The sequence below is a fragment of the Lemur catta genome, chromosome 23, assembly GCF_020740605.2.
Source record: "Lemur catta isolate mLemCat1 chromosome 23, mLemCat1.pri, whole genome shotgun sequence".
Taxonomy (NCBI): domain Eukaryota; kingdom Metazoa; phylum Chordata; class Mammalia; order Primates; family Lemuridae; genus Lemur; species Lemur catta.
In genome coordinates this window covers 30,413,071-30,435,539 of record NC_059150.1, presented here as the reverse complement: position 1 = coordinate 30,435,539, position 22,469 = coordinate 30,413,071, and positions in this window count along the sequence as shown.

Genomic DNA, 22,469 nt, shown 5'->3' with positions numbered 1-22,469 from the left:
ATTAGCGTTAGGATTAGGGTTAGGATTAGGGGTTAAGGTTAGTGGTTATGGTTAGGTTTAGGTTTAGGGTTAGTGTTAGAATTAGGGTTAGGGTTAGAGTTCAGGTTATGGTTAGGATTACGGTTTAGAGTTAGGGTTAGGGTTATGGTTAGGGTTAGCGGTTAGGGTTAGGTTAATGATAGAGTTAGGGTTTGGGTTTATGGTTAGGGGTAGGGCTGTTAGGCTTAGGGTCAGGGTTAGGGATAGTGTTAGGGTTAGGGATACGGCCAGAGCTAGGGCTAGGGCTAGGGCTAGGGTTAGGGTTAATGTCCAGGCTAGGGCTAGGACTACGGCTCGAGTTAGTTCTAGGAGTAGGGCTAGGTCTAGGGTTAGAGCTAGGGTTGAAATTAGGGCTAGGTTTATGGTTAGGGTTACGTTCAGGGTTAGGTTTAGGTTTAGGGGTTAGGGTTAGGGTAAAGTTTAGGGTTTGGTGTCAGGGTTAGTGTTAGGGATAGGGATTAGGTTTAGTGTTAGGTGTTAGGGTTAGCATTACGGTAAAGGGTTAGGATTAGGGTTAGGGTTAGATTTGGGGGTAGGGTTACAGTTAGGGTAAGGTTTAACAGTTAGTCTTAAGGTTAGCTGTTAGGGTTAGGATGTGCAGTTTGGGTTTAGGGGGTAGGGTCAATGTTAAGGTTAGGGGTTAACGTTTGGTGTTACTGTTAGAGTTAGGGGTTTAGTGTTAGGTTTAGGGGTAAGGGATAGGTTTAGGTTTAGATTTAGGTGTTAGTGTTATGGTTAGGTTTATGGTTAAGATTAGGGTTAAGGGTTAGGGTTAGAGTTTGGGTTAGGGTTAGGGGCTAAAATTAGTGTTAGAGTTAGGGTTAGTGGTTAGGGTTAGGGTTAGGGTTAGGAATAGGTTTCAGGGTTAGGGTTAAGGTTTAGGGTTTGGTTAAGGTTTAGGCTTCAGGTTAGAATTAGAGTTATGGATAGGGGTTAGGGTTAAGTTTATGGTTAGGGTTTTGGGTTAGGGTTAGAGTTAGCATTAGGGTTATGGTTAGGGGTTAGGATTTAGAGTTAGTGTTAGGGTTATTCTTAGCATTAGAGTTAGGGTTAGTTTTAGGGGTTAGGGTTAGTGTTAGTGTTACGGTTAAGGTTAGGGGTTAGAGGTTAGTGTTAGGGTTAGATTTAGGGGTTAGTGTTAGCGTTAAGGTTAGGGTTAGGAGTTAGGTGTTAGGGTTAGGGTTAGGGTTAGGAGTTAGTGTTAGGGTTAATGTTAAGGATTAGAGTTAGGCTTAGGGTTTAGGGTTAGGTTTAGCATTAGGGTTAGGATTAGTATTAGGTTTTATGGTTTGTTTTAGGGGTTAAGGTTAAATTTACATTTAGGGTTAGGGTTAGGATTAGGGGTTAGGGTTAGGGTTAGGGTTAGAAGGTAGGGTTAGAGTTAGGGTTAGGGTTAGCATTTAGGTTAGGGTTTGTGGTTAGCGTTGGTGTCAGGGTTTGGGATTAGGTTTATTGTTAGGGTTAGTGGTTAGGGGTGTTACGGTTAGGGTTAGGGTTAGGTTTAGTGTTAGGGGTTAGGCTTGTTAGAGTTATGGTTAGGTTTAGGGATAGTGTTAGGTTTAGTGTTAGGGCTAGGGTTATCGCTAGAGCTAGGCCTAAGGCTAGGCTTAGGTTTAGGGTTAGGGTTAAGGTTTGGGCTAGGGCTAGGGCTATGATTAGGGCTAGTGCTAGTGCTATGTCTAGGGATAGGGTTAGGTCTAGGTCTAGGTCGGGAGATATGGTTAGTGTTAGGGCTGGGGTTAGGTTTAGGTTTAGAGGTTAGGGTTAGGGTTAGGAGTTAGTGTTAGCGTTAGGGCTAGGGTTAGTGTTAGGTTTAGGATTAGGGTTTAGGATTATGGTTTAGGGTTAGGTTTATGTTTAGGGTTAGTATAAGTGTTAGGATTAGTGTTAAACTTTAGGGTTAGTGTTAGGGTTAGTGTTAGGGTTAGTGTTAGGGTTTAGGGTTTTGGTAGGGTTAGGTTAGGGTTAGGTTTAGGGTTAGTTTAAGGGTTGTGTTAGGTTTAAGGTTAGGGTTACGCTTAGGGATTAGGGGTAGGTTTATTTTTAGGGCATTAGGTTTTGGGTTAGGGTTCGGGCTTAGGGTTAGGATTAGGGTTAGTGTTAGGATTAGGGTTAGCAGTTAGGGTTTGATTTAGTGATAGAGTTTAGTGATAGAGATTTAGTGATAGAGTTAAGGTTTGGGGTTATGGTTAGAGGGTAGAGCTCATAGGGCTAGGGTCAGGTTGAGAGATAGTGTTAGGTTTATGGTTAGGTTTAGGGTTAAGTATAGGGCTAGGGCTAGGACTAGGATAGGATTACAGTTAGGATTAGGGATGAGGGTTAGGGTTATAGTTAGGGTTAGGGGTTAGTGTTAAGGTTCAAGGTTAAGATAAGGGTTAAGATTAAGTGTTAGGGTGAGGTTTAACAGTTAATGTTAGGGTTAAGGTTTAGGGTTAGGGGTTTTGGTTAGGCTTATGTTTTCAGGTTAGGGCTGGGCCCCACTCCATTGTACACATGGGCATGAGCCTCAGCCTTTCCTGTAGGACTCAGGGACAGAGCCTCATCTCATGTATGGCATGGGTGGATTGTAGGCTTCCTTAACTTTTGAAATTGAAGAAGTCTGAGAATTAGATTTAGGGTTAGGGTAAGGGGTGTGGATTAAGGTTAGGGTTAGGTGTTAGGGACTAGGATTAGGTTTAGGGGTTACGGTTAGAGGTTAGAATTAGGGTTAGTGTTACTGTTAAGCTTAGGGATTAGGACTATGTTTAGTGGTTAGGTTTAGGTTTAGGGTGAGGGGTTATGGTTAGGGTTAGGGATTAGGGTTAATGTTAGCAGTTAGACTCATGGGTTATTTTTAGGGTAGGGATTTGTGTTAGTGTTAGAGTTAGGGCTTATGTTTACTGATTAGTGTTAGGGCAAAGGCCCTGTCTAATCTATGGGGCACTGGTGGTGTGGAGCATGGCTGCATCCCCACTCCATTGTACCCTAGGCCTTAGGCTCTGACTGTCACTCCGGACTCAGGCAGAGCCTCATCTCACGCATGGCATGGCTCTATTGTAGGTTTGCTTAACTCCTAGAATGGAAGAAGTGTAAGCAATAGATTTAGGGTTAGGATTAGGGTTAGGGTTTATGATTACGTTTAGTGTTAGGGTAAAGGGATAAAGTTAGGAATATGGTTAGGGTTTGGGGCTAATGTCAGTGTTACAGCTAGGGTTTTGGGTTAGGGGTTAGGGTTAGGGTCGTTGTTTGGTTAGGGTTAGGGCTAGGTTCACTGTAAGGGGTAGCATTCAGGTTAGGGTTGTAGTTAGGGTTAGGGTGAGTGTTAGCATTTTAGGGTTAGTGTTAGTGGTTAAGTATTACACTTTTGGTTATGGGTTTGTGTTAGAGTTAGGGGTTTGTGGTTGGGATTAATGTTAGAGTTAGGGATGAAGCTTAGTTTGAGAGGTTAGCGTTAAGCTTAGGGTTAGGTTTAGCCTTAGGGTTAGAGTTAGGGGTTAGAGTTAGGCCTTAGGGTTAAGGCATGGGACCTATATGCTCTATGCAAAGTCGAGACAGGGAGCATGGCCTGTATCCGACTCCTTTGAACCCAGGTCATGGGACCCTGGCTCTCATGTGGGATACGGGGGTGGAGCATCATCTCACGCATGGCATGTGTTGGTTGTATTCTTGTTTATCTTTGCGAATGAAAGAAGTGTGAGAATTACATTTAAGGTTGGGGTAATGGGTTAAAATTATGGTTAGGGATAGGTTCTGTGGTTAGGGTTAAGGTTAGGGTTTAGAGTTAGTGTTAGGGGTTAAGGTCAGGGGTTAAGTTTAGGGTTAGTTTTAGGGCTTAGATATAGTGGTTAGTTTAAGAGCAGAGGACCTGTATAATCTATGGTGACAGGGATGCGGGCAGGATCACCGAGACACCACACCATCGTACACTGAGCCTTTGGCCCTGACCCTCATGCATGACTCAGGCAGAATCTAATCTCATGCATGGCATTGCTGGGTTGTAGCCTTGCTTAATTCTGAGAACGGAAGAAGTGTGAGAATTAGGGTTAGGGTTAGTGTTTTGGGGTTAGGGGTTAGGGTAAGTGTTAGAGTTAGGGGACAGGGGTTAGGGGTTGGGGTTGGTGTTAGGGTTAGGGGTTAGGGGTTAGGTTTGGGGGTTAGTGTTAGGGTTAGGTTTAGGGTTAGGGGGTTAGTGTTAGGGTTAGGGTTAGTGTTAAGGGTTAGGATTAGGGGTAAGGGTTAGGGGTAAGGTTAGGTTTAAAACCTAGGGTTAGGGTTCACAGTTATGGATAGTTTTAGGGTAAATTGTTAGGGATAGGGTTAGGGTTAAGGGTTAGGGTGAGTGTTATCTGTTAGGGTTAGGTTGAAATGTTAAGGTTAGCGTTAGTTGTTAGGGTTAAGGTTGAGAATTAGGTGTAAGGATTAGGGTTAGTGTTAGGGTTAAGCGTTAGTATTAGGGTTAAGGCTTAGCGTTAGGGTTAGGATTAAGGGTTAGGGTTAGGGTTAACGGTTAGGGATAGTTTGGGATGAAGGGTTATGGTTAGGGTTAGGTTTAACAGTTAGTCTTAGGGTTAAGTGTTAGGTTTAGGTTTAGTGGTTTGGGGTTAGGGGTTAGTGTTATTGTTAGGGTTAGCGGTTAGAGGTTAGGGTTCAGGGTTAGTGTTTGGTTTAGGGGTTGTGTTAGGTTTACAGTTAGGGTTAGGGTTAGGTTTAGGTTTAGTGGTTAGTGTTAGTGTTAGGTGTTAGGGTTAGGGTTAAGGGTTAATGTTCTGCTTATGGGTTAGGGTTGGGGTTAGGTTTAAAGTTTAGGGTTAGGTTTAGGGTTAAGGGTGAGGTTTAGTGTTAAGGTTAGAAGTTAGGTTTAGGTTTTGGGTTAATTGTTAGGGTTAGGATTAGGGTTCGGCTTAAAGCTTAGGGTGAGGCTTAACGTTTAGGGTTAGGGTTAATGTTTTAGGTTTATCGTTAGGGTTGGTGTTAAGTGTTATTTTTAGGGTTAGATATTAGTGTTAGGTTTAGGGTTCGTGGTTAGGGTTAGGGTTAGGGTTGGGATTAGGTTTAGGGTTAAGGGTCAGGGTTAAATATAATGGTTTTGGTTGGGGTTAGGGTTAAGATTTAGGGTGACATTTAATGGTTAGTCTTAGGGTTAAGTGTTAGGGTTAGGGATAGCGGTTTGAGGTTAGGAGTTAGGATTAGTGTGAGGGTTAGGTGTTACGTGTTAGGGTTAGGGTTATTGGTTAGGGTTAGGTTTAGGGTTAGCGGTTAGTGTTAGGGTTAGGACTAGGGGTTAATGTTAGGATTAGGTGTAAGAGTTAGGATTAGGTTTAACAGAGTTACGGTTTAGTGTTAGGGTTATGGTTAAGGTTTAGGGTTAGGGTCAGGTTTATGGTTTATGGTGAGTGTTAGCAGTTAGGGTTAGAGGTAAGCGTTAGGGTTAGGGTTAAGGGTTAGGATTAGGGTTAAGGGTTAAGTTTAGGTTTAGCGATAAGGGTTAGTATTAAGGTAAAGGTTTTGTGTTAGGGTTAGAGTTAAGGGTTAGTGTTAGCGTTAACGGTTATGGCTAGCTTTAGGGTTAAGGGTTAGGGTTAGGATTTGTGGTTTAGTTTTAGGGTTAGGTTTAAGCATTCAGTTTAGGCTTAGTGTTAAAGTTAAGTGTGATTGTTAGGCTTAGCAGTTAGGGTTAAGATCAGGGTTCAGGGTTAATGTTAGGGTAAGAGGTTAGCGTTAGGGGTGGGGTTTATGGTTAAGGTTAGGGTTAGGTCTAGGCTTTAGGGCAAGGTTTAGGGTTAGGTTGTTACGGTTATATTAGGAGTTTGGGTTAGAATTATGCGCTAGGGGTTGTTGTCAGTGTAAGTGTTATGCATTACAGTTAGGTTAAGAGTTTAAAGTTACGGTTACTGTTAGGTTTACTTGTTAAGGTGAGCAATAGGGTTAGCATAAGGTGTTAAGTTTAGGGTTAGGGTTATGGGTTAGGAGTAGTGATTAAGCTTAGGGCATGGGCTCTGTATGCACTAGGGGTGGTTAGGGTGCTGGGATTGTCACCAGGAACCCACTCTACCATACTCTGGGTATGAGCTCCTGGGTCTCATGCAGAACACAGTAGCAGAGCCTCCTTTCATGCATGGCATGGGAGGATTGTAGGCTTTCTTAACTCTGAGAATCAAGAAGTCTGAGAATTAGATTTAGGGTTAGGATTATGGTTAGGGTTAAGGATTAAGGTTAGCGTTAGGGTGAGGGCTTCAGGTTAGTGGTTAGGGTAAGTGTTAGGGTGCTTGTTTGTTTAGGGTTAGGACTAGAGATGTTGTAAGTGGTAGTGTTAGGCTTAGGGTTATCATTAGGCTTAGAGTTAGTGTTTTACAATTAGTGTTATGGTTTAGGTACAGTTATGGTTATGGGTTAGGGTTAGATTTAGGGGTTAGAGGTTGGGTTTAGCGTTAGGGTTAGGGTTAGGGTTAGGGTTAGCAATAGGGTTAGGTTTAGGTGTTATGGTTAGGGTTAGGGGTAGCGGTTAAGTTTAGGGATTAGGGTTAACGCATGGGCCCTATCTGCTCTATGTGGGGTCGGGTACAGGGAGCATCACCGGGACCCCACTCCATTGTACCCAGGGCATGGGACCCTGCCTCTCACTTGGGATACTGGGGCGGAGCCTCATCTCATGCATGGCTTGGGTTGGTTGTAAGCTTACTTATGTCTGCGAATGGAAGAAGTGTGAGAATTACATTTAGGATAATGGTAATGGGTTAGGATTATGGTTAGGGTTAGGGATTAGGAGTAGGTTAAGGGTTTAAGGTTAGGTTTAGGGGTTAGAGTTAAGGTTAGGGGTTACAGTTAAGGCTAGGGATTAGAGTTAGGGTTGGCTGTTAGAGTCAGGGGTTAGGTTTAGTGTTAGGTGTTAGGGTTTGTGTCAGGGCTTAGATTTAGCGGTTAGTTTAAGGGCACAGGACCTGTCTATCCATGGTGAGAGGGGGGTGGGCAGGGTCACTGTGACACCACTCCATCGTACCCTGGGCCTAGGGCCCTGACTGTCATGCAGCACTCAGGTGGAGCCTCATCTCATGCATGGCATGGCTGGATTGCAGGTTTGCTTAGCTCTGAGAATGGAAGAAGTGTGAGAAACAGGGTTAGGGTTAGGGTTAGGGTAAGGGTTAGGAGTTAGGGGTTAGCGTTAGTGTTAGTATTAGGGATTGGGGGTTGCGGTTAGCATTACAGTTAGGGTTTAGGGGTAGGGTTAGGATTAGGGTCATTGGTTACGGTTAGCATTAGATGTTAGGTTTAGCATTAGGGTTAGGGTTGGGTGTTACGTTTAGGGTTAGGGTCAGGGATTAGGTTTACGGATTCAGCTTAGGACATGGGCCCTATATGATCTATCAGGGGTGTGGAAATGAGAAGATCGCTGGGGTCCCACTCCATCGTACCCTGGACCTTGGGCCCAGACCTACATGCAAGAATACATGGAGCCTCATCTGACGCATGGCATGGTTGTATTGTAGGCTTCCTTAACTCTGAGAAGGGAAGAAGTGAGAGAATTAGGGTTAGGGTTATGATTAGGGGTTTGAGGTTAGGGGTCAGGGTTGGTGTTAGGGTTAGTCGATAGGGGTTAGGGATTGGGGTTAGTGTTCGGGTTGGGGGTTAGCTTTTAGGTTTGGGGGTATGGTTAGGGTCAGGTTTAGGGGTTAGTGTTAGGGTTAGGTTTAGGGCTTAAAGTTAGGGTTAGGGTTAAGGGTTAGGATTAGGGGTAAGGGTTAAGGTTACCATTAAGTTTAAAAGTTAGTGTTAGGGTTGATGGTTACTGTTAGGTTTAGAAGATCACTGGGGCCCCACTTCATCATATCCTGGGCCTTGGGCCCAGACCTACATGCAAGAATACATGGAGCCTCATCTCACGCATGGCATGGCTGGATTCTAGTCATGTTTAACTCTGAGAACAGAATAAGTGTGAGAAATAGGGTTAGGGTTAGGGGCTAGGGGTTAGGGTTAGTGTTAGGGTTAGGGCTTAGGGCTTATATTTCGCATTAGGATTAGGGTTTAGGTTTAGGGTCAGGTTTACGGGTAGGGTTAGGGTTAGGGTTTAGGGTTTGGGTTAGGGTTAGGGTAAGGTGTTAGGGTTAGCATTAGATTTTAGGGTTAGCATTAGGGTTAAGGTTAGGTGTTATTTTTAGGGTTAGGGTGAGGGATTAGGGTTTCAGATTCAGGTTAAGACATGGGCCATATATGATCTACTTTGATGAGGAACTGGGAAGATCGTCTGGGCCCCACTCCATTGTACACAGGGCATGGGCCCCAGCCTTTCATGTAGGACACAGAGGTAGAGCCTCATCTCATTAATGGCATGGGTGGATTGTAGACTTCCTTAACTTTTTGAATAGAAGAAGTCTGAGAATTAGATTTGGGATTAGGGTAAGGGGTTAGGATTAAGGTTAGGGTTAGGTGTTATGGACTAGGATTAGGTTTAGGGGTTACAGTTAGAGGTTAGAATTAGGGTTAGTGTTACTGTTAAGCTTAGGGATTAGGACTATGTTTAGTGGTTAGGTTTAGGTTTAAGATGAGGGACTATAGTGAGAGTTAGGTCTTAGGGTTACTGTTAGGAGTTAGGCTCGTGGGTTATTGTCGGGGCTAGGGCTTTGGGTTAGTGTTAGGGTTAGGGCTCAGTTCTACTGATTAGTGTTATGGCAAGTGCCCTGTCTAATCTATAAGGCACTGGCAGTGTGGCTGCGTCCCCACTCCATTGTACCCTGGGACTTAGGCTCTGACTGTCACACAAGACTCATGCAGAGCCTCATCTCACGCATGGCATGGCTAGATTGTAGGTTTGCTTAACTGCTAGAATGGAAGAAGTGTGAGCATTAGGTTTATGGTTAAGATTAGGGTTAGGGTTTAGGATTAGGCTTAGTGTTAGGGTAAAGGGATAGGGTTAGGAATATGGTTAGGGTTTGGGGCTAACATTAGTGTTAGGGCTAGGGTTTTGGGTTAGGGGTTAGGGTTAGGGTCGTTGTTTGGTTAGGGTTAGGGCTAGGTTCATTGTAAGGGGTAGGGTTCAGATTAGGGTAGTATTTAGGGTTAGGGTGAGGGTTAGTGTTTTAGTGTTAGTGGTAGTGGTTACCCTTTTGGTTACAGGTTTGTGTTAGAGTTAAGGGTTTGGGGTTGGGATTAGTGTTAGGAATAGGGTTAAGTGTTAGTTTGAGAGGTTGGGTTAAGCTTGGGATTAGGTATAGGGGTTTGGTTTAGCCTTAGGGTTAGAGTTAGGGTTAGAGTTATAGATTAGGCTGAAGGCATGGGCCCTATCTGCTCTATGCGGGGTCGGGACTTGGAGCATGGCCGGGAACACACTCCTTTGTACCCAGGTCATGGGACCCTGGCTCTCATGTGGGATACAGGGGCAGAGCGTCATCTCAGGCATGTGATGTGTTGGATGCAAGCTTGCTTATTTCTTTGAAGGAAGAAGTGTGAGAATTACATTTAGGGTTAGGGTAACTGGTTAGGATTATGGTTAGGGATAGGGTCTCTGGTTAGGGTTAAGGTTAAGGTTTAGGGTTAGTGTTTAGGGTTAGTGTTAGGACTTAGATTTAGTGGTTAGTTCAAGGTCACAGGACTTGTCTAATCTATGATGAGAAGGATGCAGACAGGATCACCACGACACCACACCATAGTACCCTGAGCTTTTGGCCCTGACCCTCATGCATGACTCAGGTGGAGTCTAATCTCACGCATAGCATTGCTGGGCTGTAGGTTTGCTTAACTCTGAGAATGGAAGAAGTGTGAGAATTAGGATTAGGGTTAGGGTTAGGGGTTTGAGGTTAGGGGTTAGGGTTAGTGGTTAGGTATTGGGGTTAGTGTTAGGGTAAGGGTGGTTGTTTGGTTAGGGTTAGGGCTAGAGATGTTGTAAGTGGTAGGGTTAGGCTTAGGGTTGTCATTAGGGTTAGGGTTAGGGTTAGTGTTTTACAGTTAGTGTTTACAGTTGGTTTCGGTACTACGGTTATGGTTATGGGTTAGGGTTTGAGTTAGGGATGAGTGGTTTAGTTTAGTGTTAGGGTTAGTGTTAGTGTTAGCAATAGGGTTAGGTTTAGGTGTTATGGTTAAGGTTAGCGGTAGCAGTTAGGGTAAGAGATTTGGGTTAACGCATGTGCCATATCTGCTCTATACTGGGTCGGGAACAGGGAGCATCACCGGGACCCCACTCCATTGTACCCCGGCAATGGGACCCTGACTGACTTGGGATACTGGGGCGGAGCCTCCTCTCACACATGGCTTGGGTTGGTTGTAGGCTTGTTTATCTCTGCGAATGGAAGAAGTGTTAAAATGACACCTAAGATAAGGGTAAGGGGGTGGGATTATGCTTAGGATTAGGGATTAGGAAGAGGTTTAGGGGTTAGGGTAAGGGTTAGGGGTTAGGGTTAACATTAGTGTTTAGAGTCTGTGTTTGGGGTTACGGTCAGGGGTTAGGATTTGGGTTAGGTGTTAGTGTTAGTGTTAATGTTAGGGCTTAGATTTGGCGGTTAGTTTAAGGGCACCAGACCTTTTTATCTATGGTGACAGGGGGCAGGCAGGGATGCTGTGACACCACTCCATCGTACACTGGGCCTAAGGCCCTGACTGTCATGTAGCACTCAGACGGATCCTCATCTCATGCATGGCATGTCTGGATTGCAGGCTTCTCTAACTCAGAGATTGGAAGAAGTGTGAGAATTAGATTTAGGGTTATAGTTAGGGTTAGGGGTTGGGTTAGGGTTAGGGTTTAGGGTTCGGGTTAGGGTTAGTGTCAGGGGTTAAGGGTAGCATTAGGGTTATGGTTAGGTGTTATGTTTAGAGTCAGAGTCAGGGTTTAGTGTTACGAATTCGGGTTAGGACATGGGCCCTATCTGATTTATCAGTGGTGGGGAACTGGAAAGATGGCCAGGGCCCCACTCCATTGTAGCCATGTCCTGGGCCCCTGCCTTTCATGTAGGACACAGGGGCAGAGCCTCATCTCACACAGGGTATGGGTGGATTGTAGGCTTTCTTATCTTTTCAAACTGAGGAAGTCTGAGAATTGGATTTGGGGTTAGAGTAAGGGGTTAGGATTAAGGTTAGGGTTAGGTTTTCAGGACTCAGATTAGGTTTAGGGGTTACAGTTAGAGATTAGAATTAGTGTTAGCGTTACAGTTACGGTTAGGGATTAGGATTATGTTTTCTAGTTAGGTTTACATTTAGGGTGAGGGGTGATGGTTAGATTTAGGAATTAGGGTTACTGTTTGGAATTAGGTTGATGGGTGTCAGTCAGGGTTTGGAGTTCGGGTTAGTGTTAGCTTAGATTTACTGATTAGTGTCAGGGCACAGGCCCTGTCTAATCTATGGGGCACTGGGTGTGTGGAGCGTGATTTCATCCCCACTCCATCGTACCCTGGGCCTTGGTCTCTGACTGTCTCGTAGGACTGAAGCAGAGCCTCCTCTTACAGATGGCATGGCTAGATTGTAGGCTTGCTTGACTACTAGTATGAAAGAAGTGTGAGAATTTGATTTATGGTTAAGATTAGGATTAGATTTAGGATTAGTTATAGGGTTAGTGTAAAGGGTTAGGGTTACGAATATGGTTAGGGTTTGGGGCTAAGGTTAGTGTTAGGGCTAGTGTTTAGGGTTAGGGGTTAGGGTTATGGTCGGTTTTTGGTTAGGGTTAGGGCTAGGTTCATTGTAATAGGTAGGGTTAGGGTTAGGGTTAGGGTTAGGGTTAGGGTTGTGGTTAGGGTTGTGGTGAGGTTTAGCTTTTCAGGGTTAGTGTTAGTGTTTAGGTATTACGTTTTGGTTACACGTTTGTGTTAGGGTTATGAGTTAGTGATCGGGGTTAGGGTTACTGTTAGGGATGAGGGTTAGTTTGAGAGGTTAATGTTAAGCTTAGTGTTAGGTTTAGGAGTAGATTTAGCAATAGGTTTAGGGTTAGGGTTTAGAGTTAGGGATTGGGGTTAAGGCATGGGCCCTATCTGCTCTATGCAGCGTCGGGACTGGGAGCATCACTGGGACCCCACTCCATTGTAACCAGGTCATGCGATCCTGGCTCTCATGTGGGACTCAAGGGCAGAGCATCATGTCACGCATGGCATTTGCTGTTTGTAGGTTTGGTTATTCCTGTGAATGAAAGAAGTGCGAGAATTACATTTAGGGTTAGGGTAGTGGGTTAGAATTATCGTTAGGCATAGAATCTGTGGTTAGGGTTAAGGTTAGGGTTTAGAGTTAGTGTTGGGGGTTAGGGTCAGGGGTTTGGTTGAGGGTTAGGTATTAGGGTTAGTGTTAGTGCTTAGATTTAGCAGTTAGTTTAAGGGCAGAGGACCTGTCTAATCTATGGTAAGAGGGGTGCGGAAAGGGTCACCGTGACAGCACACCATCGTACACTGGGTCTTGGGCTCTTACCTTCATGCAGGACTCAGGCGGAGTCTAATCTCACGCATGGCATGGCTGGATTGTAAGCTTGCTTAACTCTGAGAATGTAAGAAGTGTGAGAATTAGGGTTAGGGTTAGGGTTAGGGGTTAATGGTTGGGGTTAGTGTTAGGGTTAAGGTTAGGTGTTAGGTTTAGGTGTTAGGGTTAGGGTTAGGTTTAAGGTTAGTGGTTAGTGTTAGGGTTAGGGTTGGGGTTAACGTTAGAGTTAAGGGTTAGGATTAGGGTTAAAGGTTAGGATTAGGGTTAGGGTTAAGTGTTATGGTGAGGGTTAACCATCAAGGTTAAGGATACCTGTTAGGGTTAGGTTATATGGTTAGGGTTAAGGGTTCAGGTTAGCATTAGGGTTAGAGTTTAGGGTTATAATTAGGGTTAGGGGGTTAGAGTTAGGTTTAGGGTTCATAGTTAAGGATAGGGTTAGGGGTTAGTGTTAGGTTTAGAGGCAGTGTTAGGTCTAGGTAATTGTTAGGTTTAGGGTTAAGGGTTTGGGTTAGGTTTCAGGGTTAGGGTTAGGATTAGGGTTAAGTGTTAGTGTTACAGTTAGGGTTTAGGGTTAGGGTTAAGGTTAAAGTTAGGGTTAGGTTTAGGGTTTTTCTTAGGGTTATGTTTAGGGTTATCAGTTTCGGGTTAGGTTTAGGGTTTAGCAGTTACAGTTATGACTAGGATGTAAGGTTAGTGTTATGAGATAAGGGTTGTTGTTAGCGTAAAGGTTAGGCATTAACGTTAGGTTAAGGGGTTAGGGTTAGGGTTATGGTTCGGTTTATGTTTTAAGGTGAGCAATAAGGTTACAGTTAGGTGGTACGTTTAGAGTTAGGGTTATGAGTTAGGGGTAGTGTTTATGCTTAGGGCACAGGCCCTGTCTACACTAGGTTGGTGGGTTAGGGGGCTGGGATTGTCGCCGGGAACCCCTTCTATTGTATGCTGGGTATGGGCCCGTAGGTTTCATGCAGTACACAGTGGCAGGGCCTCCTTTCATGCATGGCATGGGAGGATTGTAGTCTTGCTTAACTCTCAGATGGAAGAACTGTGAGAATGATGGTTATGGTTTGGGTTAGGGGTTTGGGGTTAGGGGTTAGGGTTAGTGTTAGTGTTAGGGGTTAAGGGTTAAGGTTAGTGTTAGGGTTAGGGGCTTAGGTGTTAGGGTTAGGGTCAAGGGTTAGGGTTAGGGTTAATGGTTAGGGTTAGTTTTAGGTTTAAGGGATAGGGTTAGGGGTTAGGGTTAGGGTTAGTGTTAAGTGTTCAGGTTAGGGTTAGAGTTAAGGTTTATGGTTAGGGTTAGCGGTTAGGGTTAGGATCAGAGTTCAGTGTTAGTGTTAGGGTAAGGGTTTAGGTTTAGATTTAGGGGTTAGGGTTAGGTTTAGGGTTAGGTCTAGGCTTTAGAGTAAGGTTTAGGATTTAGGTGTTATGGTTATGGGCTAGGAGGTAGGGTTAGAATTATGGGATAGGGGTTCTTCTCAGGGTAAGTGTTATGCATTAAGGTTAGTTTAAGGGGTTAAAGTTAGGGTTACAGTTAGGTTTACATGTTACAGTGAGCCACAGATTTATGGTTAGGTGTTATGTTTAGGGTTTGGGATACGGGTTATGGGTAGTGTTTATGCTTAGGACATGGGCTTTGTCTGCACTAGGGGGGCGTGTTAGGAGGCTGGGATTGTCGCCTGGAAGCCCTTCTATCCTACGCTGGGTATGGGTCCCTGGGTTTCATGCAGGGCACAGTGGCAGAGCCTTCTTTCACGCATGGCATGGGAGGTTAAGGTTAGGCTTTCTTAATTCTGAGAAAGCAAGAAGTCTCAGAATTAGATTTAGGGTTAGGATTATGGTTGGCGTTAGGGATTAAGATTAGTGTTGGGGTGAATGCTTAGTATTAGGGGTTACAGTTACGACTAGGGTTAAGTTTTGGGTTCATGGTTATGGTTAGGGATACGGGTTAGGGTTATGGTTAGTGGTTAGGGTTAGGGTCAGGGAAAGGTCTAGGCATTGGGGTAAGGGTTAGGGTGAGGGTTAGGGTTAAGGTTTATGGATAGGGTTAGGTATTAGGATTATTGTTTAGCGTTAGGGTTAGGCTTAGGTTTTAGGGTTATGGTTTAGGGTTAGGTTTACGGTTGTTTGTAGGGTTATGGTTAGGTTTAGCGATTTAGGGTTAGGGTTAGGTTTTAGGTGTTACGGTTATGGCTAGGAGGTAAGGGTAGAGTTACGGAATAGTGGCTGTTTTTAGGGTAAGGGTTATGCATTAAGGTTATGTTAAGGGGTAGGGTTAGGGTTAGGGTTATGGTTAGGTTTATGTGTTAAGGTTAGCAATAGGGTTAGGGTTAGATGTTATGTTTATGATTATGGTTATGGGTTAAATGTAGTGTCTATGCTTAGGGCACGGGCCCTGTCTGCACTACGGGCATGGGTTAGGGTGCTGGGATTGTTGCCAGGAACCCACTCTATTGTATGCTGGATATGGGCCCTTGGGTTTCATGTAGGACACAGTGGCAGAGCATCCTTTCACGCATGGCATGGGAGGATTGTAGGCTTTCTTAACTCTAAGAATGGAAGAAGTCTGAGAATTAGATTTAGGGTTAGGATTATGGATAGGGTTAGGGATTAATGTTAGTGTTAGTGTGAGGGTGTAGGTTTAGGGGTTAGGGTTAGGGTTAGGGTGGTTGTTTGGTTAAGGTTAGGGCTAGAGATGTTATAAGTGGTAGGGTTAGGCTTAGGGTTATCATTAGGATTACGGTTAGGGTTAGTGTTTTACAGTTAGTGTTATGGTTTAGGTACTACCGTTATGGATACGGGTAAGAGTTAGAGTTAGGGTTTAGAGGTTAGGTTCACTATTAGGGTTAGGGTTAGTAACAGGGTTAGAGTTAGGTGTTATTCTTAGGGTTAGGGGTATCGGTTAGGCTTAGGGATTAGGGTTAATGCATGGGTCCTATCTGCTCTATGCGGGGTCAGGAACAGGGAGCATCACTGGGACCCCACTCCATTGTACCCAGAGCATGGGACCCTGCCTCTCACTTGGGATACTGGGGCGGAGCCTCATCTCACGCATGGCTCGGGTTGGTTGTAGGCTTGCTTATCTCTGTGAATGGAAGAAGTGTGAGAATTACATTTAGGATAATGGTAAAGTGTTAGGATTATGGTTTGGGTTAGGGATTAGTGTTAGGATAAAGTGTTAGGGTTAAGGTTAGGGTTTAGAGTTAGTGTTGGGGGTTAGGGTCCGGGGATAGGTTTAGGGTTAGCTTTTAAAGTTAATGTTAACACTTAGATTTAGCGGTTAGTTTAAGGGAACAGGACCTCTCTATCTATTGTGAAAGGGGGGAAGACAGGGTTGCTGCGACACCAATCCATTGTACCCTGGATCTAAATCCCTGACTGTCATGCAACCCTCAGGTGGAGCCTCATCACACACATAGGACGGCTTGATTGTAGGTTTGTTTAACTCTGAGAATGGAAGAAGTGTGAGAATTAGACATAAGATTAGGGTTAAGGTTAGTGTTAAGTGTAGGGTTAGGGTTAGGGTTTAGGGTTTGTGTTAGGGTTAGGGTCAGGGGTTAGGGTTTAGGGTTTGTGTTAGGGTTAGGGTCAGGGGTTAGGGTTAGTATGACGTGTTAGAGTTAGGGGATTCAGGTTAAGACATGGGCCCTATCTGATCTATCAGGGGTGAGGAAATAGGAAGATCGCCAGGGCCCCACTCCACCATACCCAAGGCATGGGTCCCTGAGTTTCATGTAGGACACAGGGCTGAGCCTCGTCTCATGCATGGCATGGGTGGATTGCAGGCTTCCTTAACTTTTCAAACTGAAGAAGTCTGAGAATTACATTTGGGGTTAGGGTAAGGGGTTAGGATTAAGGTTAGCATTGGGTGTTAGGGGCTAAGATTAGGTTTAGGGGTTATGGTTAGAGATTACAATTAGGGTTAGGGTTACTGTTAGGGTTAAGGATTAGGACTATGTTTAGTAGTTAGGTTTAGGTTTAGGGTGAGTGGTTATGTTTAGGTTTCAGGATTAGGGGTTACTGTTAAGAGTTACATTCCTGGGTTACGGTTTGGGCTAGGGGTTCAGGTTAGTGTTAGCTTAGGTTTAATGATTAGCTTAATGATTAGGGTTAGGGTTTAGGGTTAGGTTTAGGGTTTTTCATTGGGATAACGTTCAGGTTACTGGTTTAAGGTTAAGGTTAGGCTTTAGGTGTTATGGTTATGGCTAGAAGGTAAGGTTAAAGATATGGGATAGGTATTTTTGTTAGGGTAAGGGTTATGGATGGAGGTTAAGGGGTAGGATTAGGGTAACGGTTAGGTTTACGTGTTAAGGTGAGCAGTAGGGTTAGGGTTAGGTTTTATTATTAGGGTTAGGGTTATGGGTTAGGGGTAGTGTTGATGCTTATGGCATGGGCCCAGTCTGCAGTAGAAGGGTGGGTTAGGGGGCTGGGATTGTCGTCAGGAATCCTCTCTATCATATGCTGAGAATGGGACCATGGGTTTCATGCAGGACACAGTGGCAGAGCCTCCTTTCACGCATGGCATGGGAGGATTGTAGGCTTGTTTAACTCTGAGAATGGAAGAAGTGTGAGAGTTAGATTTAGGGTTAAGGTTAAGGGTAGGGTTAAGGTTAGGGTTTAAGGTTTGGGTTAGGGTTAGGGTCAGGGGTTAGGGTTAGCATTATGTGTTAGGGTTAGCATTAGGGTTAAGGTTAGGTGTTATGTTTAGGGTTAGAGTCCGTGGTTAGGGTTACAGATTTGGGTTAGGACATGGGACCTATATGATCTATCAGCGGTGGGGAAAAGGGAAGATAGCCGGGTCCCCTCTCCATTGTACTCAGGGCATGGGACCCTGCCTTTCATGTAGGACACAGGGGCAGAGCCTCATCTCACGCATGGCATGGGTGGATTGTAGGCTTCCTTAACTTTGCAAACTGAAGAAGTCTGAGAATTACATTGGGATTAGGGTAAGGGGCTAGGATTAAGGTTAGCACTGGGTGTTAGGGACTAGGATTAGGCTTAGGGGTTACGGATAGAGGTTAGAATTAGGGATAGATTACTGTTATGGTTAGAGATTCGGATTATGTTTAGTACTTAGGTTTATGTTTAGGGTGAGGGTTATGTTTAGGTTTCGGGATTAGTGTTACTGTTAGGAGTTAGGTTCCTGGGTTACTATTAGGGCTAGGTGTTCGGATTAGTATTAGGTTAAGTTTAATTATTAGTGTCAGGGCACAGCCCTGTCTAATCTGTGGGGCACTGGGGGTGTGGAGTGTGGTTGCATCCCCATTCCATCATACCCTGGGCCTTGGCTCTGACTGTCACGCAGGACTCAGACAGAGGCTCATCTCACGCATGGCATGGCTAGATTGTAGGCTTGCTTAACTCCTAGAATGAAAGAAGTGTGAGAATTAGATTTAGGGTTAGGATTAGGGTTAGGGTAAAAGGTAATGTTTAGGAATATCAGGGTTAGGGGCTAACGCTAGTGTTAGGGCTAGGGTTTCGGGTTAGGATCATTGTTTGACTAAAGTTAGGGCTAGGTTCATTGTACGGGATTGGGTTAGGGTTAGGGTTGTGGTTAGAGTTAGGGTTAGGGATAGCGTTGGGGTTAGTGTTAGTGGTTAGATATCATGGTTTTGGTTATGGGTTCATGTTAGAGTTAGGGGTTGTGGTTAGGGTTAGGGTTAGGGATGAGGGTTAGTTTGAGACGTTAGGGTTAAGCTTACGGTTAGGTTTAGGGGGTTGGTTTAGCATTAGGCTTGGGTTATGGGTTAGAATTAGGGGTTAGCGTTAAGGCATGGGCCCTATCTGCTCTACTCGGGTTCAAGACTGGGAGCATAGCCGAGTCCCCACTCCATTGTACCCAGGTCATGGGACCCTGGCTCTCATGTGGAACACAGGGGCGGAGCATCATCTGACACATGGCATGGGTTGGTTGTAGGCTTGCTTATTTCTGCAAATGGAAGAAGTTTGAGAATTACATTTAGGGTTCGGATAATGGGTTAGGATTATGGTTAGGGAAAGGGTCTGTGGTTAGTGTTAAGGTTAGGGTTCAGAGTTACTGTTGGGGTTTACGGTCAGTGGTTAGGTTTAGGTTTAGGGGATAGGGTTAGTTTTATGGCTTGGATTTAGTGGTTAGTTTAAGGGCACAGGACCAGTCTAATCTATGGTGAGAGGGGTGTGGAGAGGGTCGCCGTGACACCACACGATTGTACCCTTGCCTTCAGCCGAGACCTACTATCAACGCTCAGGTGGAGCCTCATCTCACGCATGGCATGGCTGGATTTTAAGGTTGCTTAACTCTGAGAATGGAAGAAGTGTGAGAATTAGGGTTAGGGTTAAGGTTAGGGGTTGAGGTTGGGGTTGAGGTTAGGATTGTTGTTAGGGTTCAGGTTAGGGGTTAGGTTTAGTGTTAGGGTTTAGTGTTAGGGTTAAGGTTAGGGTTAACTGTTAGGGGTAGAGTTTAGGGGTAGGGATAGGGTAAGGTTAGGGTTATGGTTTAGTGTTACTGTTAGGGTCATTGTTAGTGTTAGGGCTGTTGTTAGGGTTAAGGATAAGGTTAGTGGTTTTGATAGCGTTAGTGTTAGGGTGAGAGTTTTTGAGTTAGTGTTAGAGTTTAGGTGTTATGGTTATAAATACGGGTTAGTGTTAGTGTTAAGGGGTAGGGTTTGGGCTTAGGGTTAGGGTTACTTTTAGGGTTAGGTTTAGGGTTTGGTGTTAGCATTAGGGTTAGGATTAGATGGTATGGGTAGGATTAGAGTGATGGGTGAGAGCTAGGGTTTAGGGTTAGGGAATGGACACTATCTGCTCTATGGGGGGGGGTCAGGAACTGGGAGCATTTCTGGTACCCGACTCCATTATACGGAGGGCAAGGGTCCCTGCCTTTCATGTGGAACACAAGGGCGCAGCTTCATTTCACGCTTGGCATGAGGGTATTGTAGGCTTGCTTAACTCTGATAATGGAAGAAGTATGAGATTTAGATTTAGGGTTAAGGTTAGGGGTTAGGATTTGGGTTAGGAATAGAGTTAGGGATTAGAGTTAGGGTTAGGAATTAGGATTAGTTTTAGGAGTTAGGGTTAGGGTTAGCAATTACCATTAATATTAGTGCTTAGGTTTAGTGTTAGGGGTTAGAGTCAGCGGTTTGGTGAGGATTATGTTTAGGGTTAGTGCTTAGGTTTAAAGTTTGTGTTTAGGCTCAAGCCCTGTCTACTCTATGAGGTCTCGGGGGCGGAGAGCTTCACAGGGATCCCACTCCAGCGTACCCTAGCTATGAGGCCCTGACTATCACGCAGGACATGGGCAGAGCTTCATCTCACAAATAACATGGCTGGATTGTAGTCTTGCTTAACTCTGAGAGTGGAAGAAGTGTGAGAGGTTCTGTCAAACACAATGAAGAAAGAGTCATTTCATAGGAAGAGGGTAACTCTTAGCCTGAGAGGAGTCATGAACAAGAACCCTTCCCTTCACGGAGAGAAAGCCACTATAAAGAGGTGGATTGTAGGATTGTCCTAATGCCTAAAACTAACCCTAACCCCTAATTTGAACCCTAACTCCAATCCCAACCTACACCCGGACTCCAACCCCTAACCCTAACTCTAACCCCAACCCCAACCCTAACCCCAACCACAACTCTAACTTTAATCCTAAACCCTAACACTAACCCCAAACCCCACCCTAGTGCTAAACTTAACCATAACCCCTGACACTAATCCTAACTGTAACCCTACCTCCTAGCCATAACCGTAACACTTAAACCCTAACCCTAAACCATTCACCCTAACCACAACCCTACAAACAACCGTAACCCTAACCCTAACCCCTAGGCCTAACACTAACCCATACCCCTAAACCTAAACCCAACCCTAATGGTCACCCAAACTCTAATCCTAACCCTAACATTAACCCTAACCATTAATCCCTAACCCCTAACCCAACCACTAACCCTAATCCCTAACCCCAATCCCCTAAACCTAACCCTAACCCTAATTCTCACACTTCTTCCATTCTAAGAATTAAGCAAGTCTAAAATCCAGTCATACTATGCATGAGATGAGGCTCCGCCTGAGTCTTGCATGTAGTTCTGGGCCTAATGCAGGAGTAAAATGGGGTGGTGTCATGGCGATCCTCTCTGTACCCCTCTCACCATAGATTAGACAGGTCCTGTGCCCTTAAACTAACCACTAAATCTGAGCCCTAACACTAACCTTAACCCCTAACCCTGAACTTAACCCCTGACCCTAACACCCTACACTAACTCTAAACCCTAACCTTAACCCTAACGACAGACCCTATCCCTAACCCTAATCCTAACCTTTAACCCTAACCCTAACACAAATCCTTAACCCTAATACTAACCCTTAATCCTAATCCTAACCTTAACCCTTAACCCAAATTCTAACCCTGAACCCTAATCCCTAAAACTAACACTAACGCTTAACCCCTGACGCTAACCCTAAACCTTAACCCTAACCCTAACACTTAACCATAACCCTAACACTAACTCTTAACCCTAATCTTAACTCTAACACCTAACCCTAACATTAACCCCTAGTTCTAACCCTAACACTAACCAAGAACACTAAACCGAACCCTAAGCCATAACCCTAACCCTAACACTTAAACCCTAACGCTCACACTAACCCTAACTCCTAACCTTAACACTTAACCCTAAGACTAACCATTAAACCTCACTCTAACCCGTAACGCTAATCATAACCCAAACCATTATACCTATCCCTGACCCTGAACCCTAACCCTACTCCCTAACCCTAACCCTAACCATGAATCCTAAACCTAATCCTAATATCTAACCCTAAAAATAACTCTTAATGCCAAACCTAATGCTAACCCAATACCTTAACACTAACCCTAAACCCCAAACCTAACCCTTAACCCTAGTCCTAACCGTTAACCCTCACCATAAGCTTTAATCCTAACCCTAATCCTAACCCTAACAATTAACCCTAAACCTAAACGTAACCTCTAACCTTAACCCTAAAACTCACCCTTAACCCTAAACCTAACCGTAAACTTTAACCCTAACACTAAACTTTAAACCTAACCCCAACCCTAACCCTTATCCAGAATATTAACCCTTAACCATAACCCTAACACCTAACCTGAGCACTAACCCCTAAACCTGAACCCTACCCTAACCCTAACCCTAACCCATAAACCTAACACATAACCCGTAAACCTAACACTAACCCCAAAGCCTAACCTCTAACACCTAACCCTAACAAAAACCCTAACCCGGTTTGGGGTTAGGGATTGTGGTTAGTGTTAAGATTAGGGGTATAGTATTAGGTTTAGGGGTAAGGGATAGGGTTAGATTTAGGGTTAGGGGTTAATGTTAGGGTTAGGGTTTGGGTTAGGGTAGAGCTTAAGGGTAAGTGTTAGGTTTATGTTTAGGGTTAGGGTTAGAAGTAAGGTTAGGAATAGGTGTTAGGTTTAGGGTTAGGGTTAAGGGTTAGTGTTCGGGTTAGGGTTAGGGTTGGGGTTAGGTTTAGGGGTTAGGGTTGGGGATAGGTTTAGGCATTAGGGTTACAGTCAGCATTAGTGTTAGGTTTAGGGTTAGCGATTAAGGTTATGATTAGGTATAGGGTTAGGTTTAGGCTTAGAGTTAGGGTTATGTTTAGTGTTAAGTGTTAGGTTTAGGGTTAATTGTTAGTGTAGAGTTTAGGGTTAAGCGTTAGGGTAAGGATTAATGATTAGTCTTAGGGTTAACTATTAGGGTTAGGGTTAGTGGTTTGGGGTTCTGGGTTAGGGATAGTGTTAAGGTTAGGGGTTAGGGGTTAGGGTTTGGGGTTAGTGTTAGGGTTAGGGGTTTAGTTTTAGGTTTAGTGGTAAGGGATACAGTTAGGTTTAGTGTTAGGTGTTAGTATTATGGTTAGGTTTAGGCTTAGGGCTATGGCTTAGGGTTAAGGTTAAGGGTAAGGGTGAGGTTTATCTTTAGGGTTAGGGTTAGAAGTAGGGTTAGGGTTAGGTGTTAGGTTTAGGGTTAGGGTTAGGGGCCAGTGTTCAGGTTAGTGTTAGGGTTAGGAGTTATGGTGGTTAGTGTTCAGGTTTTGGTTAGGCATTAGAGTTACGGTTAGGGGTT